This window comes from Nothobranchius furzeri, chromosome 12 (genome assembly GCF_043380555.1).
Source record: "Nothobranchius furzeri strain GRZ-AD chromosome 12, NfurGRZ-RIMD1, whole genome shotgun sequence".
NCBI classification, from domain to species: domain Eukaryota; kingdom Metazoa; phylum Chordata; class Actinopteri; order Cyprinodontiformes; family Nothobranchiidae; genus Nothobranchius; species Nothobranchius furzeri.
Window position 1 is genome coordinate 14420589 of NC_091752.1, and position 15017 is coordinate 14435605.

Below are 15017 nucleotides of genomic sequence, written 5' to 3' on the forward strand. Positions count from 1 at the left end.
TAAAAACTGCTCATTGGATTTATCCAAAGCCTTTGTGTCCAGAATCTTAGTAGCTGTGGTCCTAAAATCATCGTTGGAGAAGAACGTGGAGGCAAAGTGCAGAAATAATAAGAGACTTTTTGCAAATGGTTTAATGATAAATGAGATAAGGAAATAGTACAGAAAAAGGGGTTGGAGGCCCAGGGTTATTTAAAAAGCCGTAAATTCCATAGTGGTTGGAGGCCCAGGGTTATTAGAAAAGCCCTAAATTCCATTTTCCAGGTCGTGGCGGACCAAACTATTTACTGACGAGTGAATAGAAATATAACGAGGTTATATTACGCCAGGTTGGAGTCCTTCAGGGGGTGGGAACCCTAAAATTCCACAGGTCAGGGACCTGTTCTAGGTTATAATAAGGGGTTTAAGGCCCTAGGAGGTAAAGAGAACTCCTAAAATTCTACTACAAGGTCTGGGACCTTTTATGAAACAAGAAAAGTTGGGTTTGAGGCCTTAGGAGGTAAAAAGAGAACTCCTAAAATTCTAACAAAATTTTTGGACCTGTAGAGGTATCAAGTAACTGATAAAGGTAAAAGGAAAGCACAGCTGTAGAGAAGCTTCACTGTGTGTGTAAGCTGAGTTCAGCCTGTGCGTGTGTGAGGCGCAGCAAGAGGCTGCTTACGGCTCTGGATTGAAAGTGCAGCACTAGGAGAGTGCAGAATGCAGAGCCGAGTTTTGGGAGCTCCGTGTGTGTGTGGACAACTCTGGATGATGTGTGTGTGAAGGCCTGATGCGGTACCAGAAAATAAATAAATAAGATAAATAAGAGCTTTAAAAAGTTGCAACTCGTATATGTAAATTACACTGCAGTGCTAAAATTAATGTTTGAAGCTACGCAAAATTCAAATTCTGCAACCCTGTTCTGATCAGTCTTTGAACAGAACACCATAAGTTCATAAATAAAAGGTTTTTCAAGTAACTGCTAAACTTCATTTTCTTTGCAGGCTTCGGTGTGGTGGTCCCGTAAAGGTTGCGAAACACTTGCCATTGATTTTCCGTGTTAACTTCAAAGGGGGGCCATTTTGATGAATGAAGAATGGTAGCTATGATTATAACCTTTCACCAAATCTTGAATCACATCTATGTAGCGATGGGTGTTTTTGGCTGTGAAATATCTCCACATTCTACCTTTTAGAGTCCTGTTAAATTTCTCCACAACGCTGGCCTTTACGCTGCTGGCTGTGGCAAAATGCACAATTTCGTGTTTCTTCATGAGGGCTTCAAATTTCTTATTAAAAAATTCTTTACCGGAATCCGTTTGCAATTTTTTAGGGACACCGCTGTCTTTCACAACTGAAGCAAAAGCTTCTGTAACATCTTTCCCTGATTTGTTTTTCAGGGCTCGTACATAGGCTTTCTTTGAAAATACATCTATGATGGTTAATAGGTAATTAAAGCCGTCGTTTGATTTTGACAAGGCCTGCATGTCGCATAAGTCAGCTTGAAACTGTTTTAGCGGCCCTGAGACAAAAACCTTATTTCTCGGGAAATGAACTCTTGCAGGTTTGTGGAGTGTATAAGCGTCTTGTTCTGAGAGAAAATCGCGAGCCTTATCCAATGAAACTTTCTCACCAATCTCTTGTTGTAAACCGGTTCTAAACCTTTCCACACCACCGTAACTACCCTGATGTTCTGGTGAAAAATAAACCTTTTTCATTACCTCCTCCATCTCTGATGAATGGTTGGCAAAAATGATGCATATTTGTTTTCATTAGTTCTTTTTATTTCATAAATTGTACACACAACCGTCAAATATAATGAATAAAATCACACAATCTAATCATACTGTAAAAAACAGTCGTCAAATATAATCCTAACACTAGTCAGAAATAAAATCTAATCATACTGTAAAAACAGTCGTCAAATATAATGAATAAAATCACACAGTCTAATCATACTGTAAAAACAACCGTCAAATATAATCTAAACTCTAGTCAGAAATAAAATCTAATCATACTGTAAAAAAACAACCGTCAAATATAATGAATAAAATCACACAGTCTAATCATACTGAAAAAAACAGCTGTCAAATATAATGAATAAAATCACACAGTCTAGTCAGAACTAAAATCTAATCATACTGTCGTTAAATATAATAATAATAAAGTTGTAGAAGAGACCCTCCGCAGCTCGCTCACTCCATCACCACCCCGGACAGCGCGTCCAAGTCAGCTTTGGATAGGCGATCGTACACCGGAAAAATGTCTTTGTGAATGGGCATCACAGCCCTGAATCCGTGCAGCTGCGTCACAGCCATGGTGAACAGAATCTCAGTGTCCAGAGGCTGGAAGCCGTGCAGACTGAGAAAACTTTGAAGAGCCGGAATCAGTTTAGGTGTTAAAACCCTGCGAATAATGTCCATAAAGTGAAAATCGTAAAATAATTCATTTTCAGCTACGTAAAGACATTCGTGTTGCCGTTGACTGGGGTGATCGATCTTGCATCCGTGGCAGATGGTTGGTAAGTGAGCTTTGATCGCCATGTTGACCAAGTGAAGAAGACCCATTTTCACACGGTCTACTTTGTCTTCTGAAAACACCCAGTCAGGCAGACGGTGAGGCTCCTCATCGGTGCTCTGGATGTCGAGGGGTTGCACATCCTCCTCCTCATGACCTGGCGGCGGCTCAGGGTTTGATGTCACCAAAGGTGGATCAGTACTCGCAGGAGTCCCGTCGACCCAGGGCCTGAATGGTACGTTCTCCGGAACCTCCATGATGGTGGGGAGTCGTGGTAGGTTATCCTCTGGAAAACACGGTGGCGCAGATGCGGGCCTCGGACTGCCGTTGTATCTCGGCGGTGGTGGTGATGGTAGCGATCTGGACCTCGAACTGGTGTTGTATCTCGGTGGTGATGAATCCGTTAGTACCCAGCTCGGTGGTGGGCTCCATAGGTCTTCAAGGGTCGTCTGATTGTAGAACCCCGTCATGATGATGCCTTAGTTCTACTGGATGAAATGGTTTCTAACTGTAAGCTCTTTATAACTAGTGCTGGGTGGGGGCGTGGTATGATGCGACCTCCTCCTCCTCCTAAGGCAGGTCTTAGAACTCCAGCTTTTTTCGCACTGTCAGAATGTCGTTCCATCAGCGGCTGGTACGAAACAGTGAAGTAATACGATCCTCCACTTCATTTATTTTTTCACACCAGGCTTCGAAAGGTACAACCTGTAGAAGGCGGTAAATTCCGCTACAGAATGCACATTTTCCAGCACAAAAAAGAGCTCAAATCCTCTCACACGGACCGAGGCCTTAAACATCCACTCTCCATCCGCATCCTCTTCCCCCTCCCAGGAAGCGCTGAATGCTGTCACAGCGTTCTGGATTTCATCCAGCGTTGGAAGAGCTTGCGGCCCGCTGCGATTGACAGGCGGACGAGGTCTCTCACCATCATCTCTGTACACCTTGCGTGGAACAGCCAGCCTGAGCACAGCCCAGTCATTGTAGGAGAGAACCGCTGGTGAGTTTGATAAATAGGATTTAAGAGGTTCGCCCTCAGCCACATCTTGGATTAGACACAGTTCCTTGGTGTCATAGCTGAACCGGTACCCAAAACGACCGGTATAGCCGTAAGGTTCCAACTGCCATATTTGCCCCAAGATCTCTTTACCGCCGAAAGGAGGAACCTGCACTCTGCAGATGTAGAATGTAGATTTGCGGGGAGCACCAATCCCTGCAGGCATTTGATGGATCGCGATGGATTTTTCACAAAGCATGGTTTTTGACAGCGGCGTATCCACGCTCTCTTCTTTCACCTTTTGAGTTGAAGTTGAAGCGTCGGATGTAGTAGACACCTCTTCCTCGTGGCTTGGTGCTTCATTCATCTCCTCGTGGTTCATAATTTTTTCTTAGAGGTCGGCTTTTCACCATTCGGACACGATCTGAGCTTTTAAAGAGTTATGCAAGGGGGGTAACACTATAGGATTACACTCAGAAGGGAGGGGGCTGTGGGAACCGCTGGGCTACACAAAAAGAAACTTCACGCGCCATTACACACATTAGGCTATGACGTGGGGGGTCTAGGCCATCTGCTCGTTCAACAATACACATGTCCATTTGATTGATGATAGGAAAGGGGGGCAAGGTCAAAGGTCAAAATGAACAATAGGTCTGAAAGGTCAAAAAGGTCAAAGAACAATAGACCTGTCAAAATGTTTGACGAAAGGTGGGTTATAATACTACTGAAGATACACAGTAAATTTATTTCACAGTAAAGATGTTTGCTTCAGTTTAATTATCAGCTTATAAAACTACAAGGACGATGTTAAAATTTAAACAGTTGTATGTTACTTATCGAGATATTTATCAAATATGGTTATAAATTGAGAAAAATATATATCTAATTATAAAAGAGAATTAAAATATTAAACACTCAAAAGTATCGAAAATTGGTACCGTTAAGTACCGGTATCGATTCATAGGTACCGGTAATTAGTACCGGATCGATTCAAATGTCAAAGGTACCCATCCCTAGCTACAATCATTTTTGCACTTCATTTTAATTACATTTTTACTTAGTGCAGTGATTTCTCCCATACGCACAGCGCCGGCGCTCCGCACACGCACACCACGCACAGCGCGTAGGGCACCATGCCGGGGGAGGGGCACCAAACGCAAGATTATGGAAAAAATAATATGTATATGATGAAGACAAATTTCAATTAGAAGATGTGCAAAGCAAGTCAGCAGCATGTTTACAGAGAGAAAACAACACAAAACGGAAAGGAGATGGACCGTGTCGCACCGTCAACCCCCCCCCACCCCCCCCCACCCACCACCCCCCGCGCGCGCGGAGGATGCAGCGCAACGGGCACAATCATGGCTCCGAAAAGGCTGCAGGAGTCCGGGGCAGTAAATAGACAAAAGAAGAAACAGCGGGATGATGCAGTTGCTTCGATTATAGGTAAGACAAGTATTTAAATGGAAATTCTTAATATTTTTTTTATCTATTCCTAATTCTAAACACGTGTGGTGAAGTTCAGAGGGTCGTTTGACCTAGCTTAAATTCAGACTTGTTACTGCTGTTAATTAATCTGTTTATGGTCAAATTTTGCCTAGTTTGGTATAAGCATGCTGCTTTTCAAGACTTTTATTTGGTGTTTTTCGTTCTCTGCTTCCGCACATTTAACATTTTGACTCTATCTGCGTGGTTTGGGCAGATTTCGTTCTCTGCTTCTCCAGTCTGTTAAAAGTATGATGCGCCACTCTGCCCCGCAGCCTCCCGTCCGCCTACCGGGCGTTCATTAGTAGCTGAGTGAGAGAGGCTGAGAGGGAGAGAAACTCAGAAAAGCTTTAGAGCTTTTTACTGCTGGAGAAAAAAACTTAGCAAGTCATCATCTTCCTAAATGCAGTTATTCTCTTCTGAATCAGCACTTCTTTAAAGAAGAAATAGTTAAATGCAACAAAGGGGAAAATCATTTTATTCAGCCTGTTCGTGCGATTAAAAAATAAGTCTGAACAGTGTTAAAGGTTGTTCATCTAAAAATAGACCTTGAAGAGTTTGAAGATTTTTTTGTTTTAATACGTTCATCTTAAAACATCTTTCTCAAGTAAAATAAAGTTTCCTCTGTGAGGTCAGATAGGCCCATCTGTGCTGTTTTGAAACAGAAATAAACAAATGAATCATATTTGTCCACCCAAATAATTAAATATCACAAAAACAGGAAGGACAAAAACACCGTCAAGGTAAAGTAAGACATTTTAATTTTAAATAAGCGGCTGTTTGTGATTAATCATTAGTTAACTATGGACATGATTTATATCATTATTAAATAGCCTATGTGGCCTATAGGCTATGTAACTGAGATTTAATATGAAAAATCAGATGAACCTATTTTCAAACTAGGTATTTGCTCTATGTTGATTTATATTTCATAAACATTTACGGGCCAAGAGGAACATCAGCTGCTGATGGTATAATTTGAAGAAAAAAGTCCATTATGCTAACCTCCTCCCTTCATATTCAGAATGTTCTAGTTTCTAGTTTTCTAGTTGTGTATAAAATGTGTATATTGTGCCTCTAAGTCTAAAGGTTAAATAGTTTTGAATTTAGTCATGTCACATGCCAGTGATTTATAATATAAACCTATAAATAATCTATTGCAGTTTTTTTCCCATGGTTTAAAACTTTTATCCTATTATAGAATGAATATGACAAATTATCTTTTTGTGTCTGAATGCAGGCTCAATGAACAAGTACATTCAAGGAGGGGCTCAAGCCAAAAGTTCAGATCAGCCATCCACCAGCAGTTCAAGAGCTCAAGATCAGTTGTCAGCCATCACGTCTGAACCTTTTACAACATCACCCAGCCCTGACCAGGAATTGCAAAGTAAAGCACACCTACAGACCGAGCACAGCCCACAGCCAGCACTTCTGAAGGCAGAGTGAGTCCTGGATCTGAAAAAGCATCTGAAAATTACATTGGAGAAACACATGTGCCACAACCGGTGCTTGTGTTGTCTGGATCTGTTACATAGTTCTAAATAATAACAATATGAAGTTCCTGTGTTGAGTATGTTATATTATGTAAATATCAGTCCTACTTTTTGTAAATAATAAGCAGTTGGTGCATACAACAGAATTAAAGATAATTTAAGGCGAAGCGCTTGCACATACTTTGTTTTTGTGTTGTTTTTTCTGCGGGGTGGGTGGGGGTGGGGGGGCACCACGCAGCCTTTGTGCTTAGGACACCAAAATAGCTAGCAACGGCCCTGCATACGCAGTATAGGGTTTTATTAATTTTATTCTTTTTGCACCACTTTTTCCAGTGCACGTAGTGTATTGCACCCATTTCTTCACTTAAATGCTAATTCACATAATTGCCTACACATAGTACATGCAGGTACTCACAGTGCTAGGTTTCTTTTTGTTTGTTGATTTGCATTAGACGCCATTTTGTTGTGTCTACATTGAGGTGCCCTGTGCGGTGCTCTCTCTCCTCTTCTGAGTTTCGCTGATGATCCTCGCTTCCTGGGGGTGGACCTATGACTCGTCATCAAATTCTACTCCTGCTGATGGGTGTTCCGGCTCGTAGGACCTGTCCGTTTGTTCCGGCATAGCTGTTGGGATACTTCACTCGCTGGGACCTGACCTACCTGTTGCTCTTTCCTGTAATGGATCACGATAAGTGCAATTACAAAGATCAATATGCTATTTTGGAAGTATTCCCTACCCGTGGATATATAACGTTTTTCTCCTGCTTCAAATTATTACCTCCACATGGATACCTTAATAATCTGCTGACTTGTGTGCTTCCAAAGGGATTATGCGAGACTGTTGAAACCATAGACTGTTCTTCGGAGTGGGGTTCGTACCTCACCACTGTTGGCCTCATCTTGGGGAACTGCGCCTTCCCCTGTCGTTGGAGTCCCTTTAGGGCTCTGGCTTGTTCAACGCCAGGAGGTCTCTGCACGGACCACCGTACCATTGAAAAGGGGGGATATGTAACGGAATGAAATGACTGTTTTCCACCAAAAGTCATTTTCCCCCTCTCCTCTGACACAGAACTAGTCTGCATGAGATATGGCCTCAAGGACTCATGCATTTGCTTCTAAACTGCTTATTTCCAGATCAAGAGAAGAAGTAAGAAAGGACTCTCTCCTTTTAATAAATCAAAGAACTCTATTTTAATAAGCTAATCAAACAAAGTGTTAGTCAATAATAAAATGTGACCAATCTGTGAAATCAAAATATTAACTACTTTATTATAATCCTATAGAATATAAAAGTAATATGACTTTAAATGTTTCCACTAGGACTGATCTCACGTAGCGTTAAGAGACAACACTTTGCTTTTACTGATCCATTCAGAATCTGCCAGATCTGACGGAGGCGTGGTTTTGGTGGTGCTTGGTAAATCTGTCATCTTTTCAATCGACCATAAGCCAAAACATCCGAAGTATAAAACTATGCCCACGTCATCTTTAACACCAGTTCAAAGCGTTCTAGAGAAATTGTCGGAGTGGCAAATCCGTAACTTTCCTCTTCAGCCAAAAGAACCAACGACAAGCTGGATAAAATCTGTTGCTGTTCTAACTGCTGCAACGGTTCCTTTCAGAATAAAAGCTGAACCATCACGACCCTGTTTTGGGTCTTGTTAGATGCCGATAGACTGTTGTGACCCGGAAGTATCTCAAGACTGGTGGTCGGCTGCCGCGGCTGTTCCTACAGGCTTCGGCTCCATAAAGGTCAAGCTGGACCAGTACACCTCCTGATCTAGACGGGGACTTCCGCTAAGGGTACATAGACCAACGGAATGGCGTCGAATGTGTTTATGAATCTCCTAACCAAAGCTTAGCGTGAAGACATCACCTTCACTTCCCACCAGAACCAATCGTTTCTGAGCTGGTTCTGAGCAACATTCCACACTACACCATTTTCCGTCTCATCCACCTTAGTTACACCATAGATTTAGTGTTTAAGTTAGTCTAGTTTAATTTGTTTAGTAATAAATCTTTAAACTTTTAAAACTTGACTCTCTCTTCTGTTGTCTCTGAGTGAATACAAAGCTGTTATCTAATCCCTGTGTCATGGTTTGCGTCTGCCCCTTCCTTCATTAGCCTCCTGGTGTCCTCCATCCCTCTCTAGATTCCCTTCTGTGTCTCATAGCTCCCTCATGTGTCCTTTGTCTGCGTCTCATTTATGTGTTTTCTGTTTGTAGGCATTCGATCATCCCCATCCCCTCCAGTTGTAGCTCCAACCTCTTTGTCTGTGTGGGTGTGTGCGTGTCCATTCCCCAACTCAGTGTGTGTGTGTGTGTGTGTGTCCATTCCCCAATTCAGTGTGTGTGAGTGATTTTGGGTGTGATTGTGTGTGTGTGAATCCTTCCCTCCGTCTCTTAGTTCAGTTTTGTGTTTATCTGCCCTCCTTTGGTTCTGCTTCTACATTTGGATAATTGTTGTCACCTGTCTTCCCTCCAGACCTCACTCCACACACCTGCTTCCTGTTTTCCTAATTGTTCCTCCCAGTCTATTTAAGCCCTGCCTTGTCTCTGTGTTGTTGTCGGTCCATTGTATTTCTTGGTCAGCGTTGTTTTGTCTCCAGTCGCCAGTCTTTAGTCTATAGTCTCAGTTTTTAGTTCTCTGCTCAGAAGGTGAGCTTTTGGATTTTTGTCTTAGTTTAGTTATCTGGTTTTTGCCTACGCCCCCTTGGATTTTTGGTTCTCCTCCTAAATAAAGGATTTTTACTTTATAGCAACTCCTGCCTCGTGTCATCCTGGGTTACTGCATCTTGGGTCCTAACAACCTCCTCCTTGCTCTCAACGTGACACCCTGCAATAAAAAGTTCCAAACTTCTGGTTAAACAGTACCCACAGATCCATAAGGTTGATTTCATATTTACTATGGAATCTTATGTCTTATGGCTTATTAAATAACATGTAAATTAAACCATTACAGCAGGTATCGCCTCTGTTAATGCACCGCAGGTAAACTCTGGCTACATCGTAGTTCATCCCAATCAGTGTGTGAATGTGTGTGTGGATGGCTGATTGTGTTGTAAAGCACCTTGGGGGGTTATAGAACCATAAAAGGGTGCTATACAAACATAGGCCATTTACCATGTCGGTAATGCTATATTTAATATTTTTAAGATGTTCAACATTTCTGCTGTTTGCAGCTCATGAGCTTCCTCTTTAGCTGACTGAGTCCACTTGCTGACTTAAGGTGGAACTCTAAAAATTACAAAATTTCCATTTGTTATAATTGTGATGATTCTGGCTTACAGATGATGAAACCCCCACATTCACAATGTCAGACAACTAAAATATTACATGAAATCAATGAAACAAAGATTTTAAATAGAAAAATGTTGAACATCTGAACTATAATCATGTGTACTCATTACTCGGTTTGGTCCCATTAGATTTGACTGAAATAAATGAACTTTTGCACCACGCTCTAATTTTTGGAGTTTCACCTGTAACCATTTTTCTGTGAAAATAATACAGCATGAAATAGACGTGGTGGAGAAAGTAACCAGAGCTTCACTTTAACAAAGATTTATGATGTCACACCTGCGGTTTCACATTTCTAAGCCGCTGGCCAGAAAGATGAAATCATAACTTCACTTTAAATTTTCTAATATATTTTGCAAATCTTGACATTTTAGCTCAGCTTCAACTTCACTTCATTTCAAAAGCATTCAAACAGTATTTCTGACATGGTTTTGGGGACGAGTTTAACCCAAGACATGCAGAATTCACCACTCACGAGTCAATTAGAAAAATTTAAGAATTTTATTTTTAAAAAATTGGGAACTGAGGGCATACTGGATAAGGTCCAGTGGGGATTGCAACGGAACTGCAGCGTCTGAGGAGGGGAGAGCAGAGGAACAGGTGAGCCCAGGGAGTTAAGTCAAAACTAGGAAGGTGCAGAGTAAAGACTTACGGGAAGCTGGGGGCTGAGGAATTGGAGAAGTTAGGTGGAGTGCCGGGATGAATCCAAGAGGGGGTGTCCAGGAGAGGGGGCGCGAGAAGAGCAGGAGAGCGGGCCGGCAGGGAGGAGAGGAGAACGGTGAATGCTGCGTCCAGGAGATTTATGGGGCACAGGTGAGTAATCCAGCGGGATCATGGAGATGTCCAAGTAGTCAATCAGAGGAGCCACAGGAAAACCAGAGAAGCTCCAGAAGCTTCAGAGGTCCAAGGAGATCCTGAGGAGTCAAGGTAAGGTCCACAAACGACCAAAAATCCTGGGAACAGGTAAGCAGGTAAGTATATCCACAAGGGTGCTAAAATCCAGAAATCACTAGAGTTAACCTGGAGACACAAAGGGCTGGAACTACCAAGTTGTAGTTAATCATCTGGCGTCGAGATGTGTTCTCCTCCTCCTCTTATAGCTGGACCCGCTGATTGTTAAGGAGCTGCAGCTGGAGCCTCCCTCTCCTGAAACACAGCAGCTCAAAGATGGGACAAAAATGAGAGGAGGACTCACCCCGGCACATGACAATTTCTGCTGCAGCCTCTGTGACATCATAGAGTTCTGAGCATTCTGCCTAAGCAACACATTCTCTCACCCGAAGCAGCTGAAACTGACGACGGGTGACCAAGAGTTTGTTTCCAATGCGTTGGGAGGCGACGCGCTGCGTCAGAACATCGCTTTCCGACGCCTGCGGTAAAACTGACCTTTCACCGACATTTAACTTCTAACCTCTAGCGATTTAACCTTCCCCTCGCCTCCATCCTAACCTTAACCCTGTGTCTCTTTCTAAATGTCCTGTTAACCGTGTTTGAGAAGAATGATAGAACAAGAAACACAGTTTTGCATGCATGGGTTAAAGTTAGGATGGAGGTGAGGGGAAGGTTAAACAGCTCGAGGTTAAAGGTTAAATGTCGATGAAATGTCCGTTTCACCACGTGAGTTGGGAGACGACACTCTGGCGCAGCGTGCTGCCTCTCAACACGTTGGAAACAAACGCTTGGTCACCCTTCGTCAGTTTCAGCCGCTTCGGTGAGAATGTGTTGGCCTAAGATATCTAATTACTTACATTTTTATTTCATGTTCAACATTTTAGTTTCACACGTCCAGCTGTCAAAGCCTGGCTCTACATGTCTGCTCCCCCAACTCAGTTCTGTTCAGGTTATTTATAAAGCGCCACTCCACAACAAGAGTCATCTCAGAGCACTTTACAGAGCCAGCGTTCCAGTTGACTCTACTGATGAAAAAGTGCTTTAAGTTCAGCTCATTGTTCCAGTCATTTAAAGGAGACATAACATGAAAAACCCACTTTTTTATCCATTAACACGGTGGGTTTCACATTTTAAGTGTCTAAGTGAGCAAAAAGGCTTATATTATTCACTGGAGTTGCTATTTAGATATTTAATAATTAAGTTTTGGGCATATTTGTCCACCCGTTCAGTTTTTCAAATTATCTATTACATCAATAATTTATTTCGTCAGGATAACTACCAAATGTGGTAATGGCCCTCGGCTAAACACAGAGCCAATCCGCCATTTTTTCTTCTCGCTAAGATTTTTTGTAGTCCTATTGGAAAAATGCAGAATGTCTGGTTATTTTAGCCACACACAGCTCAAAACTGTTCCTCGTTTTAAGGAAGGGTGGTGTGGCAGTATTTAAACCCAGGAGCTGATAACATTACTGCTAAAAGTAGTGTGTGTGTGTGTGTGTGTGTGTGTGTGTGTGTGTGTGTGTATGTGTGTATGTGCGCGCGCGCGTGGTTCATTCGTTCGTGTCTCCAGGCTAGTAAGTACTGAGGGCTTCATCTATCTAAAAGGAGTCATTTCCATCTGAATGTGGCAGCAACGGGACACAGCATCAGAGCGGTAAGCTTCATATCACTCTAAAATGCCGACAAACTTTACTTTAGATTTACGGGCATTAGCAGCGCTAAAGCGTTAGCATCCGGCTTGCTATCGCTAGCACAGTATGCTAGTAAAGCTAGCACCCAGATTAATGTGGATTTGGCAGATTTTCATGGAATAAAACGTGATTTCTGATCAACGCCTTCTTTTACACCAGATGATAACCTCCCACTGATTGTAACAGCAGAGAGCCTGTGTGTTATTCTACGTGAGTGTGATGTAATCTTAGCATCCAGTAAATAAAGTCCCATATCAGCTAAAATGCAGCATGACAAAGTCATTAAAGTGCGTCAACACAGTGGATTTAATAGAGTTTTAAAGAACGATCTCTGAGTGAAGTGAGGTTAGTTTTTTGTCTCACTGCAGATATAAAAACTAACTCTGCATCAGTCAGACGCAGCAAAGCTCACCGTCTGTATGAGCGTGAGCGTCGGAAAGCTGATGAAATCGGCTGTAAAATAATTAAAACAAAAGTAAAAATGCTCCTTTGCTTTTTACAGTCCACATCCAGAACGCTGGAGCCGTGTTTCACTGACAGGCTGTCAGCCTAACGCCCTGATGAGCTCAGCTGGGACAAACTGGTCTGATGTTTAGGTAAGTGAAGATCTGGTTCTCCAAGTCCTTGAGATGCTAGTAAAAAATAATTTAGCCAGCTTGCTAATGTTACTTTTCTTCTCCTCTAAGGAACACAGAACGTTCAGATGTTGGAGCTTCACATCACCTACTGAGTAAAGAGACGGTCTGGACCAGACCAAAGTGAGTGATGACACACTTCAGCCACCCTCATCATTAAGAACACCTCACCCCCTGTATCACTCCGTCTGATGACAGAAGAGTGATTTATTTGATGTTTTACTTGTTTAGTCTGTTTAGAAATTATTGAATTACATTATTTTCTGTAAACAACCATCTGATCTGGATGTGTGCAGAATAACTTTCCCCAAGTTCAGCAGCAGCTGGCCTACAAAAACAGCTGCAGCATGTAGTAAGTCTGTCTGCGCTGCTCTCTAATGAGCTTCCTTTCATAACGAGTCATTTGTATAATTTTAGTGTCACTATTTTATTACATTTGTAAGAAAATATGAAGTCACTGCAGCAAAGTGAACTTGTGAACAAACACAAACGTGACTATAAACATGAAAGCTAAAGAAACAACTTTCCTAAAGCTGCTTGTAAACAAAATATGTCACTAAAGTTATTGTCTATCATTGCAGAATATGGCGATGACATCATGGAACTGGTCTTTGGAAAATTTTTCCCTGAACCAACTCCGTTTCTAGATGAGGTAGAGAAGATCTGCATCTCACCAACCCTCTGGTCTCAGAGACAACGGAGGTCTCCCACTGTTATCCAGGACCAGTTTGAAGCCCACATACTGCCCCTCCCTCATCATCAGGAAACATCAATCCGTATCCTAAGTACAACAGAAGACGGCAGGAGGACAGGAACTCTGAGACCTAGACACCACCAGCACCGAGACACAAAGCACCTGTGTGCACAGCGCCTGTTTAACTACTAAAACCTGTTCATTATATTGTTCTACTTATTTGCTGTGAGGTTAATACTTAGAAAATTTGTATATTAATGTAAACAATTAAAAAAATCACTGATTGTATGTTTTCTTTTAGATGTAATGGTCCAAACTCAGCCTTGTAGACATTTATTGCATCCTGTAGGTAAATACACAGAACAGGCTCAGATCCAGGATGACCCAGCATGCTCTTCTTCCATTCTGGCTGTTAGGGATTGTATCAATAACTCAATGCCTACTGATGTTTTCACCTGACGGTATTTATTTAGAATGCAGGTAAGATTTAACTATATTTGTTAGCAAAGCAAACTGATCTTGGGAATTTCACTGCAGCACTGATGTCCACCTCTCTGTACACATTAGAGAGAATTACCACTTTACAGCTAAACACATATTTAATAAAGATATAGGCTACGCATTGCAGACAATAAAAACAAAGTTGTAAGCATTAGAATTATAATGATCACATTAAAGAACATTTGGAGGAATGTTCTTTATTTTTGACTAGAATCTCAAATCTTTAAAATGTAACTGATTTTTTATCAATTTTCAGCCATTAAGACACCCAATATAAAATAAGACTACTTCTAAAATTATTTATAATTATATGTATGTATATATATAGATAGAGATCTTAATAAAATATATTCTTTTAATGGTGTTTTAATGAGCTGTATCATTTTTTGAAATATTTTTATAGAAATAAATAAGCAAGCAGCATTCCTTGTGTGTGTGTATGTACAGTCTATGGCCGTGACGGATGTGTGTGTGTGTGCGCGCGCACGTGCTTGCTCGCTTGTCCCTCCGTCGGCCGTGATGGGTGTGTGTGAGTGACTACAGACAAATGCATGAGGGAGTTAGCAGCCTTGAAACAGCTTGATGAACTACTCTCCCCACATGTTTTTAAAATGCTAATATGCTATGCTAAATCTGCTATGCTAAATAATGATTTCTCTATAGAACTACAAAGTCCGACTGGGGGAGTTTAGTACAGGTCTACACTATGGAGGGGGGCGGAGTTTACAGCTCCTCCTCCAGTTTAAAGAGACAGTACCCAAAAACGGCTCGTTCTCAAGACTCTCCTCAGAACAGGGGTAGATGAGGGTCTGTAGAGCAACAATAATGAGGAAATCAGACCA

At 41.8% G+C, this 15017-nt stretch overlaps 1 long non-coding RNA gene across 1 annotated transcript; it reads left to right on the top strand.

Annotated features, from left to right (window-relative positions):
- The first annotated feature begins 11789 nt into the window (after window positions 1-11789).
- On the top strand, window positions 11790-14433 carry LOC139061958 (uncharacterized). Its single transcript, XR_011515575.1, has 4 exons — window positions 11790-12308; window positions 12848-12941; window positions 13032-13103; window positions 13562-14433. It is a non-coding gene; the product is annotated as an uncharacterized lncRNA (long non-coding RNA).
- Window positions 14434-15017: the final 584 nt, after the last annotated feature.